Source organism: Astyanax mexicanus, chromosome 15 (assembly GCF_023375975.1).
Source record: "Astyanax mexicanus isolate ESR-SI-001 chromosome 15, AstMex3_surface, whole genome shotgun sequence".
Taxonomy (NCBI): domain Eukaryota; kingdom Metazoa; phylum Chordata; class Actinopteri; order Characiformes; family Acestrorhamphidae; genus Astyanax; species Astyanax mexicanus.
In genome coordinates this window covers 36,810,198-36,832,844 of record NC_064422.1, presented here as the reverse complement: position 1 = coordinate 36,832,844, position 22,647 = coordinate 36,810,198, and positions in this window count along the sequence as shown.

Genomic DNA, 22,647 nt, shown 5'->3' with positions numbered 1-22,647 from the left:
TTTTTATCTCATAAAAGACAAATAACTTACAGTAGTATAGTAGTAATAGCTTACAATAGAAACATAAAGAAAATATCAGATTTCTCCAAAAGGGCAGTTTTTACATTATTAATATCATTAAGATTCATTGGAAGGATTCCTTTACAAACCGACATAATAAGAATGTCATCAATATATGGTTTAATTCCCACAACTCCAAACTCAGAACATAATTCCAAGAAGGACAGTTTCTCAAATGACTGATCCACTTCATGTTATACATTTCCACTGGGGTCTGCTAGTATTTTATGTGTTTTTATTGATGAAACATAGGACAGAACATGAATATTTGGCTAAAATCACAAGGACAAGGTCACACAGTAAATCAATGCCAAGATCAATGCAGCCGGTTCCAGCTCACGTTGCACTTTTTTTTCACAGGATGCTTCCATGCACACCAGGATAACTTGCTTCATGTGACTACATTATTTGACTATTAGAGTTATGACTGTTTACTCTGTATCACAGCTACATCAAAATATGCAACAAACAAAAGCATGTATGCAAGTTGGTGTCTTTAAAGGAGAATTAAAAACCCAATAACTTACAATCTTACAACAATCTTACACCCCACAAACAGTGCACCTGTTATTGTTTTTTTCATGTTAATCAATAATTTTGTTATTTCAATATACCAATAATTGTACTTTTCCCGTCGTTACAACAGTGACACACGAATCACTGTCACGCCCTAAATCAAGCTGAATGATTGACAGATCAAATAGGTCGCTATATATAGAGGTTTATTAATTCACAAATAGTCCAACTTATTTATTTATTTATTTTTTTGCCAATAAACTTTTCCTGTAAATAATGAATTAAGTAATGCAACAGTATGATTAGGGGTGTGCTGTGGCATATTGTTTCACAATAATATTTTGATCTTTTTTATAATACATTATTTTATTTTGCTTTGTTAATTTATTTGCTGTGAAGCATTAAAGGTATGTTTGTATAATTGTTTTTTTTTCTTTCTCCTTTCTTCCTCTATCTCAATATTACACCTCTGGCCCCTTTCAAGCTCTGCTAAACATTTTAGTTTTTGTCATGGGCTTTTATGTCTTTTATTGTTTATGTACCTCATCATTTGTAAGTCACTATGTTTAAAAGATTCATCTAAATACAATGCAATGTAATGTAATGTAAGTTTGCATGCATGCACTAAATATTCTGCATTTTATAATTGGGGCTGATGTTTTGTTACATTATACACTTTTTATATTGTATTGTATATGTAATTTTGTTACATTATTGTTATCTCATACATATCAGAGCCTTAGAAAGCCGCAGTTGTTTACACAAAAGTTTACAAAGGTTTACAGATTTTTTTGGTTAACTGAATTATTTGTTTTTTTTGTGTGGATTTATACAAAATTAATCTTACTTATTATTTTTTAAAGATAGATCTTAAACGTATATATATTTTTTAATAAGTAAAATAAAATAGATATTTACCTTGGATATATTTTGGTATATTATGTTAGGGTCATAGCACCCACCCCTATCCTACATTCTATAGCAGATATATTCATTACATTACAATACATTACATTACATTTGGCAGATGTTTTGTCCAAAGCGACTTACAGTGAAGTACAAAAGTAACAGAAGTTAAAGGTAGCAACATCTTTAGACAGGGCCTAAAGGAGGACAAAGGGAAATAATAGGATAGAGGAGTGAAGGAGGGGAAGAAGAAAATGAGGTTAGAAGTAGTTAGTGTGTTAGAGGTGTTAGGAGAGTAAGTGCTCTTTGAAGAGCTCTGTCTTCAGGAGTTTATTAAAGATAGTGAGAGATTCTCCTGATCTGGTAGTAGAAGGTAGTTAGTTAGAGGTGTTAGGAGAGTAAGTGCTCTTTGAAGAGCTCTGTCTTCAGGAGTTTATTAAAGATAGTGAGAGATTCTCCTGATCTTGTAGTGGAAGGTAGTTTGTTCCACCATTGGGGAACTCTGTATGATAACAGCCTGGATTGCTTTGTGTGAATGCTTGGCAAAGCTAGGCGACGTTCATATTCACAGTGTTTCACAAATGCCCTCTGTTTACCCAACTGAGCAGAACATTCGCTCTTGAATCAAACCATGACCCCCTGAATCATAACAGGAATCAAATCACAGAAGACCACTTAATTACACATTCTATTAACATCAACTCAACAGTCAATATTTAGATAGGCTGCAGCAAACAGGCCTAAACAGTAAACAGCAGCCAGGCCTCGCCTGCAGAGCCAGAGACCCTCCGCTCATAAAGAAGCACAATCAGAGGTATAATTTTGGAAGCCAGGGGCTTGATGATGAAGGCTGGGCTCTGGGAATGAGTAGCTGTCCAGTAATAAATGCCTCTTGCCTGTTTGCAATTCTGCTTAATCAGTCTGGGAATAATAGTGGTCTTCTAAATCAGTAATTATAACTGGAAGTGTGCAAAGGCCAGTTCATCAGACAGAGGGAGGCATGTCAGAAAGCTCCACCATCTACCATTAAACAAAACTGATTGCATGAAAATATGGAACTGCTGAAACATCCAGTAAAAATGACAATAAAACAAAATCAGTGTTGTCCTTGAAAATGTGGCTCTTTTTGATATCGCATCTCATCTCTAATTTTACAGGCTATGGAAAATTTGACATTGCCAATCAAACCAGCGATAAATAACATTAAGTAAAGCTGTAATTGCGACTCTGCGGAACACTTGACACTGACAATTATAACCCTGCTACATATGCAATAAAGCTTTTCTGGAGTTTCTGAGAAAATCACAATATAGACAAATCCCACTATACATATATATATATATATAGTATTTTCTGTCACTTGTTCAAATTTTTAATTTGTTATCTATACTGTTAGCTCATTGGAGCCGTTAAGAACCTGTCACAGTTTAGCCCGTGTCTGTCTTGTGTTTCTACCTCATTTGGTCTCTTGTGCTCCTCCCCTCTGTTTACCTGTCTTGTGTTCCCAGCCATGTGCTTCTGTTGTGTTTTTGTACCTGTCTCCGCCCTAGCTCCGCCCTAGCCCTGCCCCAGCAATTAGTGTTCTCACCTTGTGTCTTGTTTGTAACCCTGCCCCTTCGTTATCCAAGCCCAGGTGTTTCTCTCTCTCCTCATGTATTTAAGCCCCTCTGTTTGAGTGTTCAGTGTCGAGTCTTTTGTATCCTTGTCTCCTGTATGCCAGTTTTTGATTTTGTGTGCGCTACCTTGCTGTGTATGTGTCAGGTTGGTTTTTGTTTCCTAGTCTTTGAACCATTCTATAGTGGCACCACTGTAACGTACTTCTATTTGAAGGAAAAAAAAATAAATTAAATATTTTTAATTATATGTGATTTGTTATATATATCATGATTGATGAATACATTGATATATCATGTATTCAGGCCTGAGTATTGGCAAGAACATATTATTGTTACAATAAGTATTGCGTTACAGGGCTGATGATTCAATATATCATGATACGCCGCATTGCAATACTGTAAGCAAGCAAATATATTGCAATTGTTTTCATCAAATAATAATAATTAAAAATATATATTTCCCAAAAGATTCTAAGCACTAAGATGATTTTTAGATGGTCGAGTGAGCTTTGCACTGAGCACTCTCTCTATGTTGAGATGTTCTTAATGCTAAGATGCTTAGAGGATCAATAAGGGCATGCTCACACCTGAACATCTAGACCAGAGTCTCCACCAATGTTCAGGTCTTTGTTAGATTGTTTAAGGTACATTTGGTCCGGTTAGTTTCAGTTTCACACTGCAGTTTAGTGAAGGACCAAAGAACTGTACTACATCCTGTTATCATCAGCTATGTGGGCGGAGTCTCTCTATAAGTCATATTAAAAGGTTTGTTATAAATTTGACAAGTTCCTTTGCCAGGTGTCGTGACAAATTCTATGCCTCTGTCAGAATCTGACTCTCCTTCATGTACATGCTTTTGCCCCGCAGCAGAATGAGTGTAAAAGGTTTCAGCACAAGACTAATTCTTTTTTCATGTGGTTTGTTTAAATAATGCAGTTACTTCCTGTAATTGCTCCAAAAGTCCTTAAGATTTAGAAAAGTGTTTTCATACACAATCAGTAGATCCAGTAGACCAAGACCGCCTCTTTTGGTCAGACCAAACTCTCTTCCTTTAGAAACCTGCTATTTTAGTTCGGAGAATCCGAAAGTCCGGTCCAAATATATGTAAGTGAACTTCTTCCACATACTTCATGCAAATTAAATTTGTGAGCAGTGCTCATACTTTGTGGCTTGTCGCATAGTGTCTTCAGCAGTGGAGTTCGCCCAGCTTCTATGTGCACATTTTATTCGTTGTATACAGAGGTGATGGTGTCCTGCTTAATATGCTTAAAAAAGCATATTGTCAATACAATAAGTAAATGTATCATAATACAATAAAATATCATCATATTGCCCTGATCTACTCCATGTTGAATTTAAATGGGCTTAACCCTTATTCACCAGACAATTATGGTGAATAAGTAATGTCTCCTGTCCTGAATGCACAGGACAATAAAGACTTATAATATATAATATATTAATATAAAATATTAATATATTTTAATATAAAATCTATATAACATTAAATCCAATAAGCTAAAACATTTGATAGACTTTTATGATTTCACAAACTACCCATAGATATGGGAAGTAAATCCTGCCAAAAACAAAACAGAAATGTCAAACGCTAAAAATATTAAAATGTAAATACTGTTTTGCACTTTCTTTTTTCCAAACATATGCTCATGCTCAAGTGAAAAAAATAATTGCAAATGAATTGATTTAATTTTATTTTTAATTCTGTCATAATACTTTAACACATTTGGAAAAATAAAGTTATTTTTTGTATTTTCATTTTAGTTTTATTTATTTTTTACCTCCCATAGATACAAAGTAAAATAAACATGATACATATTGTGTTTAAACCCATATAAAATGAGTAAAAGGTGCCCTATAAGTTGCGTTTTTTTCGTCCAGTGCAGTGGGTGGGGCTAAGATATTGTTTCATTGGTTAGTTTATGGTCTACTCTAATAGACAAAAGGTCTCAATTAGTTTTATGTGCAACAAAACATTAATCATTTAGAAATGTTACATTATCCCTTCTCACATTTTCACTGCATACAGGCATCTAATTGGTTCTTTGAGTATCCATGGTTCTATATAGATCCATCAATGATATTAATGAACCCTTGCAGAACCTTTTAACAGTGTGCATATAATGTAGTGACCACAAATCCTGCAGTTCTTGGTTCTTACATGCCAGGAAAGGCTTGCTGTCAAACACTGTTAACATTTCACTAAGAACACAGCTAATACAAGTCTGTAATCAATCAAGCAATGACTAATGCAAACTAATTCCAGTCTTCTGGTGGAGGAAGTAGATGAATAAAGCAGGGGAAAAAGAGCCAACTGTGACTGAAGGAAGAAAAAAGCGGCCAAGGTCTCGCATTAGTAAGGAAATTAGCATACTGGGCAGCTTGCCGTGCTAAAAGTAAACAACATTGGTTTGAGCGGTTCAGGGCGCCTCCCCACCCCCAGCATATTTATGCATGAAGAAAGAGAAAGAGCAGTTTTATAGCGCTAATGATCCTCCAGCAGGTACAGCTCCTGCTCAATCTGTTGTTTTCAACGATACAAAGCAGCCACTTGAGCCTGTTAATATGTCAATTTAAAGTGAGGAGACTTCCCACCCATACTGAAATCAAAATCACACACAAACATCCATCAAGCGTAACATCATGACCACCTCCTTTTTTTCTGCACACATTATCCATTGCTTTAGCTTTACTAAGCATATAGGAGAACTTTGTAATTCTACAGTGCAGTGAAAAAAAGTATTTTCCCCCTCAAGATGTATATTGTTTTTGCTTTTTTTATAATACCTACAGATTAACAAACACATTTTAATATCAGATGAAGACAAACCGAGTAAATCTAAGAAACAGTTTTTAAATGATAGTTTAATTTATTAATGTAAAAAAAAGATCTACCCAAACCAATCTAGCCCAGTGTAAAAAGAGTATTTTACTCTAAACCTAATAACTTGGTTGTGCCGCAACCAAGCTTTAACGATAACTGATAGCCGGACATTCTTCTTCAGGATTTTCTGGTTAAGAGCAGAATTCCTGGTTCCATCGATTACAGAAAGTTGCCTAGGCCCTAAATCAGCAAAGCAGCCCCAGACCATCATACCATGTTTTACATACAGTATGATGTTCTTTTACTGAAATTATTAAAGTGTTAGTTTTTTGCCACGCCAGTCCACAGAATATTTCCCCAAAGTCCTGGGGCTCATCAATAAGTTCTTTAGATGTTGTTCAGGGTTCTTTTGGGACCTCCTGGATGAGCTGTCCATGTCCTTTTGGAGTAATTCCATGGGCTGGTCACTCCTGGGAAGGTTCAACATTGTTCCATGTGTCCTGACCACTAATCATTTTTAAAAACAGTGTTCAATAATAATAATAATAATAATAATAATAATAATAATAATAATAATAATAATAATAATAATAAATAACTCTCATCATGAGGCCTCTTTACACAAACTCATCCGATAAGGTTTCAGTGTGTAGCAGTCCAGGTTTCTCATTCAGAGCACCACTCACCACTAAAAAAAAAAGAAAGAAAAAAAATACAGAGATGACGGTGGCTGATTGATGGACAGCTTAGATGCTGGGAAATTCATTAAAATGACCATCTTGCTTTTCTTAGTTCAATGGCAACTGGGCAAAACGTCTTGAAGTTGGTCATAAAGGCATATCTATGGAGTCAATGATCTTTCACCAAGAGGTACACTACCCAAAAGTATCCTCTGAGAGCTTTTTAGCTTTTTATATTGCAGTGGGAGATGCATGCTGAGTTTTGTAGCAATCTGGGGAGTGTTGTATTATTAACTTTTTGTCAATCTCTAGAAACTCTATACGTCAAAACAGGTTAGATAATTATGAAAAATGATATAGATATTTGATAGGTGCATGATTATTATTTTTTTATTTATATCCATTATCCATTATTCATTCAGACTGTACCTGCTCTGGAAATACATCAGTCTTTGAACAAACAATAATTTCTGAATAAAACAAAAATGATTATTAAATGGACAGCAGTCTACCATGTACTGCTATACAGTTTACAATGGAAGTCTACAGGACCAGAACTTCCCGCTATGCAAGCGCAGGGGGGCATTACCTTTGTTAATCCAGCATTTAGCCTGCAGTTCAATACAATCTCCATTAACACGATCAGTGAATTACCCACAAAGCTCTGCCTCCTATGAGTCAAAACAGCCAGTCAAAGAAAGGACCCAGATGGAAACTCTTTGGATTTGCTGGAACCCTGTTGCTGTGTGATTATTTCCCAATAGGGGATAGGACTCTATTGAACAAGTTTTCTCACATCATGCCACCCCTTCAAAGTTTCCAATTGTATCAACTTTCTTGCTGAATTACAAAGCGATTCTGACTGTGAAGCTGATGCCTCCACAAGGAGAGTTCCTGTCCCACTTAACCAGAATGACTAATGTGGAAAAATAAGAAGAAAGAATTACAGAAATGTGTTTGAAAGTGTCACTTTGTTGCTAAAAGACAAATACACTACGGTGAACCAAGCACAGGGCAAAGTAATCTAGGCCACTGCAAAAAGTTGCTTCTTATTTCCATTACTACCCCATTATTATTATTATTATTATTATTATTATTATTATTATTATTATTATTATTATTATTACTGCTACTACAAGGTGTGAGAAAGGAAAGCATGTGTCAGAGGCAAGAGATGGATCAGATGTTTGCATATGTAAGAGAAACAACAAGAACAAACCATTAATTAACAACAAGACCAGATCAGTAGTACAAAGTATATGAGAATAATGAGAAGCAAGCAAGACAGCTAAGATGTTACCCATAAGAGTCAATCCAAAAGGGTCTAGATTTTAGACAGAGAAACAGTAAATTGACATTAAAAGTAAATACATAATACATAAACACATAAAATAACTAGTAATCACAACAAAATTCTATGATTAACTGCGATGAATCGCATTTGTTTTTCTTCAGACGCAATTTTTTACAGTGGATATTTAAATGTAAATAAAAGAATGAAGGTAAGAAATGTAAAATGTAATTACTGTATATAAGTGGTGTCAATTTAAATAATAGTATATATTTGTATTTTTGAGGGGAGATAAAATCAACGTAGGGTGCTGGAATAAAGAACGCATTATAAATTGTATGTGTGTGTGTGTGTGTGTGTGTGTGTGTGTGTTTGTGTGTGTGTGTGTGCGAGAGTGAGAGAGAGAGAGAGAGAGAGAAACAAAGTTCTCTGACCGGGTCTGAGCTGAAAGTTCAGAGCGCGCCTTCAATCACTCAGCCGGACGACAGATGAGTGCGTTGGGCGGGGGCGGGGCTGATTATGGTGGAAGTAGGGTTCAAACTTGGTGCCCTAATTAACTTGCATTAAAAAAATAGTAACACGTTATTGATTCCAAATTAACAGCGCGCGTTAACACTTTAACGCTTTAACGTTGACAGCCCTAAAAATAACCCTTGGTCTGGGAAGGGAGGAGTTGGCAATACTTTGCAAAGTAAAGGCTCAGACATCTGTTTATTAGGGCTGTCAATTTTGGACTTCAACTTCTGATGGTCAATCTCATGCTCACAGACCTGCTGCACCTTGAGCCTTGAGCACCACTGATCCTGTTCACATGAGCTGCAAAAGCATTGAGGCTGTACGAGCGTCACGCACGGGACTCGCTAGTATTTGTGCTGTTTAGGGCTGTGTGCACATCTGAACTCCACATCTACAACTTAGTATGTCCTGCTGCCTGCGGGGTGCGCATGCTTCAAATTCAAGAATCAGAAATACTTACAACCAAGCTGAGATGTTTCAATAAAGTAAAAATAGTTTCCTCTATGCAATTTGTCCTGCATTCTTTATTTCAGAGCTCCACCTTGGTTTTATCTCCCCTCAAACATATCAAAAGTATATACTTAGTATATAGTATAGTATCTTAATTGAGACTACTAATGTAAATATAATTACATTTTAACTTTCTTACATTCATCCATTTATATATATTTAAATATCCACTATATAAACGTGTGTCTTAAGGACAAGTGTGAGTAATTGCTGTTAATCACAGAATATTGTTGTGATAACCAGATTAAAAATTTTAATCAATTGACACCACTACTATGTATACAAGAAAGTGAATGACAAACAGATGCGAAAGTAAAGAATAAAGAATAAAGAGAAGAAAGTTAAAAAAGAGATCACAAAAGAAAGTAAAGACAGATCTCAAAATGAAAGTAAAAAGAGAGCTAGCTAACTTCCCCTTAAATGATGCAACAGACCACAGAAGCTGCAGCATTTAAGGCGTAACGGAAAAATAAAATAAAATAAAATAAAAGCTAATCAACGCTAATTTTAGCTCCCCATCACAGAGGAATTAAGGAATGGACAATAATAATACATTTCTGCACCATCTCTCACCTTTCTGAAGACAAATGATGCCCTAAAATTAACTAGTTAACCAGCAACAGCTAGGTTACTAAAACAAGTGGTAGAGGTAAGTAGTAGGGCCATGGGGTGAAATGGGATTCGGCCTAAATTCCTTTTTGGGAAACTGCCCAATAGTGCATTTACATAATATACAACCAAGAGCTTAGTAAATTAAATTTCATCAGTCTCATTAGTGAGCCTTGAGGACCCTAAATGAAGAAATCTGAATGATTCAAAGTCTTTCTAAACCCATTCAAATTGTGGCCCACATCATTAAATGGCTCGAGACCCCTAGAGCAGCATAAACGTCTCAGCTTCCAAAACCTGCCATCAATACTGCATCCAGATCTCCAGATCTTATCTGTGTGGGATCTCTCCCATGGTGGTTTCCTTAATGAACAACCCAACGAGTTTTAGGACAAAGCCAGGAGGAAAGATAACTATTTGAATAAATCTTAAGCTTAAAAGCCAGCCTTGCAACAAGAGAGGACCCCTATTACTGTGATGAAAATAAGCTTTAAAGTCTCATCATCGCAAATGAGAGAAAAAAAAAAAAATGATAAATGAAGAAAATGATGTGTTACTGCTGCTGCAGATGTGGATTTACTCTGCTGGTTCCAGAACTAAGATAGCAAAACCCATAGTTTCTGAAGCTGTGCTCTTTTTGAAGTATTGGTAATTGGTTACAGTGGCAGACCGGATGAATTCTGCAGAAGCAATTACACTTTTTAATGAGCCGTGGTCAACTACAGCCAAATTCAGTTTTAGACTAATGTGCTTCTGAAAATAAGTACTGTGTAAAAACAAACAGTGAATCACCTCTAATACTCTACTCTAAAATATTAATAACACTCTGTAAACTTCAATGCTGTCATGAGAATAAAGTCACATACTAAGCTATATCTAACTATCGTTATGTCCTGATGACATTTGCCAAATTTTTGAATATTGCAAATCATGCATTTCTTAATAAGGTGATTAATTACTAAAATGATTAGAAAAAAAAATCATATTATCTTCTTATTTCTCAATTCTAAAACGTTGAAGTGATTTCGCTGTGTATATGCATTTGTACATACCAGAGCCAGTGCACTGACTGGGTTAATTAGAATAAAAAATATAAAAATACGCAGCAATCACTTTTGCTGTAGCGTTTTGTATTTTCAGTACCATTTAACTTGGTACTGATGGATTTTAAACAATTCAAATTAGTGAGGTGTATTCTATATAGGCAATGAAAACCACAAATGCACCACTGACTGAAATGAAACTAGACACACGTCAACAGTCAGATGTTCATTGCTATCTTGGCACCGTAGGTGTGCACTCAATGTGAGTATTTCCCCCAGTTGTTACACACACACACACAAGTATGTGCCGCAGTGCACAAACCCAACTTTTACATAAACAATACAAAATAACATTGCTGTTCACGAAAATTAGTTGCTCACACACCTTCACAGGTGTGTGAAAGAGCAGGTCAGTTTCCTCTGCTAAGAAGTGTAGAAGCGCTGCGCCATTAAAATAACAATTTGCTAAAGTCAGAGCGCACCTGGCTCTTAAAGGGAATGGCAGGTGACACGCTGATTTAACATTTATTTCACGTTAAGCATAGAAAAAAAACACCCATGATTAAATAAAGAGAATTAGTTTATGCCTTTAGCATGTTTCATGGAATTAGATGAGTCCAGGCACATGACATTGGTGGATGCATGCTGGGGGTTGTAGTTTAGAACCAGGGTTTGTCCATAGACGGGAATGTGAAGGTTCGGGTTCTGAATCACAGTCTGTAGCGGGCGTGACAACCTTAAAAATTATCATTTTATTATGCATAATTCCCTTTTTTCACTTATAGTTTATGTCATGTTTTGATCTTGTGATAAACTTTTCTTTTCTACATTAAATAAAGCAACTAAAGTAACTAAAGTTAAGCTTTTTAGATAATTGCCCATGTCAATAACTGGGAATGGCCAAAATAAGATGAAATATTAATATATATAGCACAATATACATGGACAGGTTTCAATTGGTGTACACTTACAATAGAGAATAATGCAGTAGATAATTGTTCTCTGATAATCAATTGGTTTTCAGAACATAGAACACATTTCAGCGATTAAACAGGACACAAGGTGGGCGCAGGAAATAATAATCTACTTCTATATTCAGAGGCAGTTAAAGACATGCAGACACTAGAAAGGTCAGTTTAACCTTCCCGGTCTTGCTCCAGGGTGTTTGCCATAAGAATTAATGAAGAGGATAATAGCCAGCCACACAAACAAGTGTCCAGATACATAAACAGCAGCTACCTGCACACTTAAGACTGCAAAACACTCAAACACGATTCCAAAGAGGGACTCATTACATACGTAGACAATTAGTAATATTACAGAACATATCCTAGACTGTAATGACATACACCAATCAAGCATAACAACAGTATGAATCCAGAGCAGCTATTATTTGGATGGTAAAATAGTGTTTTCACAGAAGCACTATTTGTGCATATGATTAATTCTATATTATGTTCATTTGTCAGGAACAACAATGGTTGAACAGCATTTTAAAATAAAAAAGTTTTTTTACTAACTTTATTACTTATTATTCTATCAATATTTGGTGCAATGGTATGAAGGTGGTTTCGGTCTGGTTCCAAACAAACTCTGAAGTATTTTTTTTTTTGTGGAGAAAATGTGATCCGAACTTGATCTGACACAAATATACGCTATTAAATATACTTGTCAGGTTTAAAGCCAAACGGCTGTTCAGTTGCAGTTTAATCTAATTTATTACCCAGATAATTACTTCACTTATTAACTCATTGCTCACACCCGCAAGACTCTGTTTACTCTGTGGACATACCATTAAAAACACTGTGTTTAACAGCGCAGCAGCACATTTTCTGCATTTAGTGTGGAAGCAGCTTTACACTCCACAGATATAGGTGCTGGTCTAGAACACATGACACATGTAGCAGACAGCTCTAACCAATCAGAGAAGAAACTGGGCCCAATCTTACACCCTGCACAGGCAGCGTTGTGATGCTCATTGCTATCTTACACTCGTCAACAGCCTATTTTTCACACCTTTCTAAATTTTTGGCGTGTTTCTATCTTGGTGGTGAAAAACACAGGTGCTCCACTGACTGATTAAAACCTAGACAACAGTCAATCTTCAATATTTTGCTCATTTTTCAGGAAACTGACCTACGAATTCAAGCTGTAAAGGTGCATGAGCAGATAGTTTACAGGAACAGCAATGTTATTTTATTTTGTATACTGTTCATTGTTGATGCAAAATTTAGTTTTGAGTGCTGCAGCGCATTCTTTTGTGTGTGTGTGTGTGTGTGTGGCATTGAGCTGTACCTGTAAATGACCTGCTCGCACACTTTCACAGTGTAAATACACATGTCAGCTTTCTTTGCTGAGACACGCAAAAGTGCCACACTGTTAAGATACCAAGGTGCCAAAGTCAGAGCACACCTGACTCTTAAATGGAATGGCAAGTGACACGCTAATTGGTTAATGTTACATTACGCCGAAAAACACACCTGTGATTAATAAAGAGAATTAGTACATGCGTTTTGCACGTTTTGGGTCACGCAATGTGTATTTTTTGCTTTCTTACGATACCAAAGACACATCAACATGCCCTAAATTAAGCTGTGCAGTGCACAATTGACGGTTGACAGCTATAGATCGCTAAAATAGGGCCCATTCTCATTTTGTGGTTTGTTGTGTCACATTTTGGTTGTGCAGAAACAAACCAAATCAAATAGGAAAACACTCCAAGTAAACTCATGAACTGATTCGGCTCAGAAAAACACCAGTACCAGTGTGAAAATGGCCTTGATGTGCATTTCTGATTGCATTACTCACAACAGTGAGAATTAATGAGCCACCACCCAAATAGTAATGGCTGATCTGTGGAGGTCCATCCTGTGGTGATTTTGACCATTGAAGACAATAAACAGGGTGTAAGAAGGATAATAATAAAGTATGCAGAGAAACAGATACAGGACTACAGTACTAAACTATAGTATATACCGATAAATGACTAATAGGTGGAGAAACAATGAAGTTATGATTGATTGCTTGATGGTGTATGCTTGCATAAAAAAATAGCCCTGCAGCAAGTACAGCACACGGGTGACAAGTCACTCATCACTATGAAGAGTGTCATGCAGGGCTTTTAACAGCCACGGATTCAGCCATATGTCACACTGGACGGCCACTGAATGACACCTCTCCAGCAGAACAGCAGGAATATTTCATGAGGTTTTTGAGCTGAGGGATGTCCCGCATGTGCTCTTAACCAGCATACAGAAAGATAGAGGATGTCTCCAAGCGGTTCATCTTGTTTTTTTAAGAGATGAGCTGTCAGGTGTGAGCTCATTCTGCTAGACCACTTGCCAACAAGTGGAGACTCCCCATAGAAACCTGTTCAGGAGAATGTGAAAAAACTCAGGAATAAAAATGGACAAAGATATAGACACATTTTAGGCATTTTAGTGGCTAGGAAATAGAAGTGCTTAAGAATCTTTGTGAAACGTTTGAGGTCCCTTTACTCCTTTTTATTTTACATTGACAGTACCTTTATTTTTGAGCGTGTATTCCAAAATAAAGTATCTCTCTCTTTTAGGAGTTTGTATCAGATTTACTACAAAATTTTGCAAACTTTTTGAAAACAAGCAGAACCAGGAGCACAACATAATTTTATAAGAGCGTTTTTTTTTTCCCGATCTATCTGTATCTGTTTCGAATTCTCAATGAATGTTGGGTTTTACATTTGTTTTCCTCAGCACATCATCCTCAGTTTTCATCCTTGGTATGTTTTTTACTTAATTTGCTGAGTATAAAAGAGCGTTTTTGAACCTGTAGTTGGTTTCTTTGGTCCGGATCAGTTGATAAATTTGTTTATTTAGAGCGTTTTCTCCCTCTGTTTGGTTAGGTTTCACACAGGTACAAACCTGAATGCACCAATAAACCACACAAGCACATCGTCTCCTCTGATTGGTCAGAGCTGTCTGGCGTGGGAGGAAAGAAGTAAACATGGCGAGAAGATTCTGTGTTCCAGCACATATATCTGTGCAGTGTGAAGCTTTAACACTGATTTAACACAGAAGGCTAAAAATAGGCCGCTGTGCTTTTAAACACAGTGTTTTCAGTGGGACGTGCAACACAGATGTAGTAAAAACTTGTAGTAAAAGTGTCGTGGCTGGGAGCAGTGAATGCTGCACGTACCGCACTCTTAGTGTGTAAACAGCATGGAGCAGCAGAGACAGCGTTTGTTCATAGCAGTATGTTATCTGGCTAATATAGCAGATTAAACTGCGCCTTATCAGCAGTTTAGCTCAATTAAAAAGAAGTATATCTGATAGCTGGGTGGGATTGAGACCAGATCATGTTCTTACCACAAGTGGGGGGGCAGATTACTGAAGAAGCATAAACCTATTATTTAAGATAATAGGTCTATGTTTTTTAAAGAAATTATTTCCCCATCTACTCTACATATACTATAAATGACAATGTCTAAAAATATAAAACACTTTCTGATTTTTTAAATTTTTTTTATTTTAAACATATAGTCTTAGTGCAAAACACATAAAACAACAAAAAGGCTATGCTCTCCACACTCATTAAACATAAATAGACCAAGAACAATAACAATTTACAACGACTTTCTTCTACTATAATATAATCAACAGTGTTTAAGAATATAAAACACTTTCTGAAGAAACTTTTTTTTTTTATTTTAAGCATAAAGTTGCATGATTATAACATTCTAACTTTTATAGGTTTATATAAAATAAAAATAGCATTAAAAAACAGAGTTGGTCGGGTTCAGGCAGAGAATCTAAGCTCTAAAACTTATTGCGATGTGATGTGATCTGACATGTAGGGATCTGATATGGTAGGGGAACCCAAGGAAGTGGGACTTTAATGTTGAAGATGTGGACTTTACCACAAAAATGAGAAATGAACAGACTGACGTGTGGAAATTATGCTGCTTTTGCTATAGATCATAGATCCCTTCAGCAATCAATCAAAACATACTACAGGATACAGTGTGGTATTGCCCCACCACTATAGCACATAAAAATCAACTGTCACATGCAATATAAAGAAATATAGCTCTTGTACATTGCACAAACAATTGTTTTCTACACCAGTGGTTTCTTGGTCTGACCAGGGAAACCCACTTCATAAGGCTTTTATGACCAGAGCCTTCCAGGTTTAACAGCAAGCTTGGTTTAAATGAAAACTGCACTCTTGCAATCAAAAACTGAGAGATTGAGATTGAAATCTAATCCTTCTGTGAGAACATTTATTCTAAGAAAAAAAAAAAAAAACCTTCAAGATCCATGTGTTTTAAAACATATGACAGGCTCATCATACCTTTCCACCTCTTCTGAAGAAGAAGAACCTATATCCTTACCCAACTGATTTGTTTTTCACAAGAAATAAGCAAAAATGTCATGCAACAGTGTGAAAAAGACGAAACAGTCTAGGCTTGACGTATCTACACGTACGTATTTCTGCTTATTAATTTTTAAATCCATTTTACAGCACTGTCAGTAATCATGGCCCCGCTTGGTTAAAAGTTAAGTAATAGCTTTATTAATGGCCAATTCTTTTTGTAATTAAATATCGATTATGAACTAAAGAAATCTATGACAGAAATCTAAACTGCCATAAAATAAATAAATAAATAAATAAACAATCCTTTAAAAACGTCAGTTTCAAAACATGTTCTGCTACAGCTTTCAGCGATTGCTGAGAAATGCTTTTTAAAGGAATGCATTCAGTGTTATCTAATGCAATTACTTTATCTTATTTCTTTAGTCTTCTATTGCCATGTCTCAAGGATTTTATTTGTAACAGAAAAAATGCATTCAGTTGACTGTGACTGAACAAAATACTGCTCGATCATCTGGAAGCAGCATTCCATAAGATTATTATTATTTTTTTTATCTCTTAAACTGGAAACAGATGTATTCCTGAGTGGGACGCATGCAATATTTATTGAGCTTCGCATGTCTTATTTTTCAGACTATAAGGTGCACTTAAAGCCCTTTTATTTTCCCAAAAATCAACAATGTGTCTTATAATCCTGTGTGCCTTTTGTATACATTCTACCAGTCAGGTATTAAGGAACAGTAAAGCCACTCCACTAAAGTACAGCGTTATAAAACTTTGATAAGAGTTTTCAGTGAAGTTTCTCCAGCACTAAGGCTGGGAGCAGCAGCATTAGCATTAGCTGCTAACCGCAGCGCTAGCTCTTTCGCAGTTTAGAGGAAAGTATATACACGATATGTGGGATAAACCGCTAGCTGCGGTTTTTAAGAATTACAGTTTTGCTTATTTAGGCGTTTCCCTCAGTTTCCCCATTAAAGGGAAACATGTAAACACCCTTGCTCACTTCGATGTAGGCATCCTTACTAGTGTCGTTTAATGCCCCTTATTGCCCGAACAGTACAGTGCAACAACACTATGAAACACAAGTGTAATGGAACATGCCAAATGTCTACGTATGAAGTTCTCATAATGTCCAGAAAAAGAAAAGTTGATGCAGACGGACGGCTGTTTCAACAAAGATGGGAAGGCAGTGTCGGTTATTAAAGAGTACAATCTACGCAGGCATTTGTATTTTAAGTTCGTTACATACTTATTTATCGTGTAGCTGTTGCAATGTATTTAGTGTTTGCAGGTTTTATGTGTTTATGTAGTTTTTGTAATTAAGCATCTAGTTTGATGCAAGGCAGTTGCAGTCAGTTTTTCTTTTGCAAAATGCTAAATCTGTCACATGTTCTTAGCAGCTCACAATTTTATATTTATTAAGCCTCTTTTCAGTATCAAAGTTAATAATACTTGTATTTGATGTCAGTTCTATTCACTTGAATAGTTTGGTTCTTGATTTATGGAGTGTTTGGATTTCATAACATGACAAATGAAAAGGATTTATGTTAATAGAGCAACAAGCAAACATTTTTCCCATGCAACTGTAATGTTTGATTGAATAAATAATATATTGAGAGTTATTTAACACTAAGGAGTAGTAACGTTCATTTTATATTACATTTGGTTACATCTGGCCCTTAGAGGACAGTCAATATGCCAATGTGGCCCTCGGCCAAAATGAGTTTGACACCCCTGTTCTAGAGGTTTAGAATGGTGTCCTGTAATAATCCATCTCATGCAGCTGGCAATGACATAGTATCTGGGTCTTAAGGGCAAGCTCTTGAGCAGCAGTATGTGGAGGATCATTGTCCTGTTCTAGGCCCTAATTAACGTAAGGCTGGGCTGCTAAAGTACAGGTAATGAAAACCAAAGATAATCTGGCATCGAACAAACATTCCCATTCCTTCTTAATAGCAATCCATCCCTTCCATCATTTCCTCCTATATACATGTTGGTTGCATCATCAAATGATAATAAAATAAGTGCACATGTTGTTCTGTGCTACTCTCAGCTTTGGACTGTTTCTCTGACCCATCAAAAACCTAACCTTAATAAGACAGAAATGGTCACAGACCAGTAAAAGTTTGTCATCCAAGTCTGCTGCACTTTCACAGACCTTGTAAAATGCACTTATTCTCCTCCCAAGGCCTTGAGTGGAAGAAAAATGGACATGTAAGTCCAGAGCTGCTGCAGTAGGCTAATGATAAATGCTCACAGAATACAAATCCATGCAGGAATTCTGCATCAACAGTGCAGACCCTCCAGACAAGCTGCATGCTGAGTGTTCTGTGTTATAAATACACATAGTAATATATTTTTAAATGCTTTAGTCTTTGTATACAGACTATTTAGTTAATAATTAGTAAGGGATTCGACTGAAATTGTCAATAAATCTCTGTTTAGTAATACTGTAGAGTGCATTACTGCTCATGGAACACCTGTGGCAGGTAATTTAGTGAGATCTACAGTCCATATTTTTCATATGATTCATTCTGCTTTCTAACTACTATGTTTCTCTTACCAAAACAAATTGCAGTTTGCCACAGGAGATTTCCTGTTGTGTACTGCAGAGTCCCCTGGAATCATTCCCTTTCTCTCTGTGTATAAAACATACAGGAGCGGAAAAAAGTATTTGTCCCCCTGCAGATTTCTTTTGTTTTTTGTTTTTTTTGTCATACTGATATTTTTCAGATAATCAAACAAACTTTAATACCAGATCAAGATACCTGTCACACCGTAGCCTGTGTCTGTCCAGTGTCTTTCCTTTTTTGGTTCCTTCCTGCTCCTGTCCTCTGTTCTCTGTTGTTTACCTGTCATTTTTCCCCAGCCATGTGCTACTGTTGTGTTTTGGTCTTGTTTCTGCCTTAGCCCCGCCTTGTCATCGGTAACCCCTCCTGTCTCATTTGTAACTCCGCCCCCTCATTAGCTCCACAGGTGTCCCTAGTGTGTGCCTTTGTATAAATACCCCATGTGCTCTTTTGTTCTCTGTCAAGCTTTTTGTTTGACCGTGTCCTGTTACTCTGTCCGGATCTGGACTCTCTCCAAATCTGTTTTGTTTAGCCTCATACCTGCTGTGTTTTTTGTCTTCAGTGTTCAGGTTTGCTTTATGTTATTTGTTTCTTTTGGTTATTTTTGCTTGTTTGTTTCAGTCTTTTAGTTATCCTCTGTTTCATTGTGTTTTGTTTTAGTTTCCTTTCCTTATATTATTCCATAGTGGTTGTTCTTTGTTTATTTTTGCTAATATGGTAAATAAAACCGACTTGCGCATGCATTCTGCCTCTTCATTACAATAACCTGAGTACATATAAAAAAGCACTTTTTAAATGATAATTTTATTAATTAAATGAAAAAAAAAAAAAAACAATCTAGCCCTGTGTAAAAAAGTTTTGCCCCTAAACCTAATAACTTAATTGTGTCACTCTTGGCAGCAACAACTGCAATCAAGCTTTACCGATAACTTGCAATGAGTCTTTCACATCTCTGTGGAGAAATTGTGGTCCACTCATTTTTGTAGTATTGTTTTAATTCAGACTCATTGCAGGGCAGACCCAGGCCATCACACTATCACCACTTTTGGAATAATCTCGGTCAGCCGGCCACTCCTGGGAAGGTTCACCAGTGGTCCATGTATTCAAGAACTCTATTTTGTGAATAATAGCTCACACATGTGCTGCTTTTTGAGATCTTTTATCTGCCTTATGTTGTCAGACCGGTCTATTGAAGTGATTTCTTGATTCTACAGGTCTGACAGTAATCAGGCCTGATTGGTTGTGGTTAGTAGTGAAATTGAACTTAGCTTTACAAAAAAACTGTTTTTATTGGGGGCAAAAAAAAAGTGTGTGTTTATTGGGGGGCAAACACTTTTTTACACAGGGCTTTATTGGTTTGTACAGATTTTTTCCCTTAATAAATGAAATCTTTATTTAAAAGATTGCTGATTTGGACTGTATGTAAATATATATGAGGAAAATGTATTGTTTTAAGCACAATTTAATATTGCTCATATATATTTACATGCAGTCCAAATCAGCAAGGCATTACACAGAGTGCACCTCACTTACTGTATCATTAGATAATATAAACTTAATTATACCTGTGTTGATATTAAATCTGTATGAATAATTCTGCTCTGTGATTAAATGCATAGCTGAATTACCTTACAGTTAAATAAAGCTGTGCGTTTGCTTTATTTGATTGGTTATTTATTTATGTATAATAAAAGATTATTGTACGAGACCGGACGTAAAGCAGCAGCAGCAGTCCTTTTTTCCTATTAATTTAAATTGAAAGATGTATAATTCATGAATTGGGGACAGAATATTCTAAATAATGGTATCAGTGTCCTGGCAGTTTGGTAGCTTTTTATTTATTTTTTGCTCTCTACATTTGACAATCGCATGAATAACACAATAGCAAAATAACACAAAAAATATACTCAAAAAACCCAAAATGTGTTTACAATAATCTGCATTAAAAGTACTCTGTGCATTTACACTTTCATTCCATAGAGCTCTAAATCCTCAAAACCCAGAGACTGTTAAATAAATATTTGATTAGTAATTAAAGTGAACGAAAGTTAAAGAGTGAACATTTTTCTATTTTTCTATAATGCTATTTTTGTATGTTAATTTATACATTAGACATTAGTTCTGTGTGTGCTGGGTTTGCACTTATATACACAGAGGGTGCATTTTATTTTCTTATAACCTCACCAGTAATACAGACTTTCTTTTTGAACTATGCCTGAACTATCACTGAACTTTGTTGGTTCTCAAATTAATTTCATACTTCTTTCATCCCAACCTCAAACAAGGTCGGCCTCATCGATTCCAGATATGTTGTCCTGGCACTGAGCCAAGGACTGTTAGTAGGTTCTCCTGGTAAACTCAGTGTGTGATTTTGTAAATTAGTAAATTGGCTGTCTATTGGCCAGACCTGTTTTTTATGTATAAATGTACACCTTACTTTCTTACTTTAGTCATGACAGGTAACCTGCGGGTTTCTGACGGAAAGGTCTTTATTCGGAGGAGTCAGGAATTACACAGTGTGGTCCTTTGGGTTTAAGACTTATGTGTCGAACACTGTAAAAAAAAATAGATATATATTTTTAAATATATTATAATGTTAAATTTTAATATTTTTTGCATTTGATTAATATTAGCCTGAAAATATTATTTTGGAAATTGCCCTGATAATGTTTGGGTGTCTAACGACCAGACCTGTTTTATAAGTATGTGTGTCTGTGCGCGATGAACTGCTTGAATTTGTTAGCCAGGAATGGTCACCCAAAAACAGTGTGAAAGACTGGTGGAGAGAATACCAAGAGGCATGACAGCTGTGATCAGGGGTATTCCACCAAATATTGATTTCTGAACTGTTCCTCAGTTAAAACATTAGCATTGCTGTTTCTAAATGAATACTAACTTGTTTACTTTTTTCATTAATTTCACCATTTCTGATTTTTGGAAAATAAATGCTGTAAATGACAATATTTTTATTTGGAAGAAATGTTGAGTCTACAAGCTGTCAATGTTCATTTTACGCAAACATTTGACTATAAATAGTATTAATATAATATTTCAAGTGCCTATAATTTGTTGTTGCATTTCTAATTTCTTATTAACAATGGACAGTATGGATAATATAGCACAATGTTATTCAACACATAATTAAAACTAAAAGACTAAAAAAGACGAAAAAAACTTTTTTTTAAGTCTATGAGTTTGACACCCTGGATTGAAAGCTTTTGTCTTTTCACCTTAAACTCTCACCCTAGAGGTGTTTAGTGATCTCTGTATCATCTCTTCCTCTCGCTAGAGAATAAAAACTTCAGATCAGACTGAGATTGATAGCAGCTGAGACAGAGGTGTGTTTGGGGAAACATGGCTGCAGGGATTCAGTTCCATTGCATTGGTGAGGTCAGGCACTGATGCTGGGTGATAAGAAATGGATTGCTGTCTGCATTACAATTCATACCAGAGATGATGCTCTGGTCAGCGATCTTTGCAGACATTGCAAATTTACTCCACGTTAACTCACATTACATATTTAGCTAATAAAATAAATTATTTTACAAAGTTTGTAGAAGCCACAAGTTCCTCCCATAGTTCACTTTTTTCCAGAGCCTTGTGATGTATTAGTGCTTTTTTTATTTAAGATTAAACCTTACGTTTCTGTAAAGTTGTTAAGAAGGTAATTTACTTTTTTATTTATTTAACTCAAAGTCTTACACCTCCCTTCTCTTCTCATTCTTATGCTTCTCTCTCATCAACTCATCTTGTTTCTCCCACAATCAACTCCACCTGTGCTCTCCAGCCACCAGACTACGATGCCCAGAATGCACCACATACTGACATCACTCCCTCACATGATCACATGACACTGCACACAAAACAAAACCAGGAAGCTCATCACCTGAATATTGAACACACCTGTTTCACCTCCTATATATACACCCGCATTTCACTGTCTTGTTCCCGAGTACTGGTGCTAGTTTTGTTGAGTAGGCATGTACAATATCATATCGTACACAGTATATCTTCACACAGTCACAAACACTAGAAATAGTGATTTTAATAATTCATATCATGATAAAAGCAGAATTTGGCCTAAACAGTCAATTATTTACTGTGAAGCTTTAAGAGTATTTTTGTATAATTCCTCATGCTTG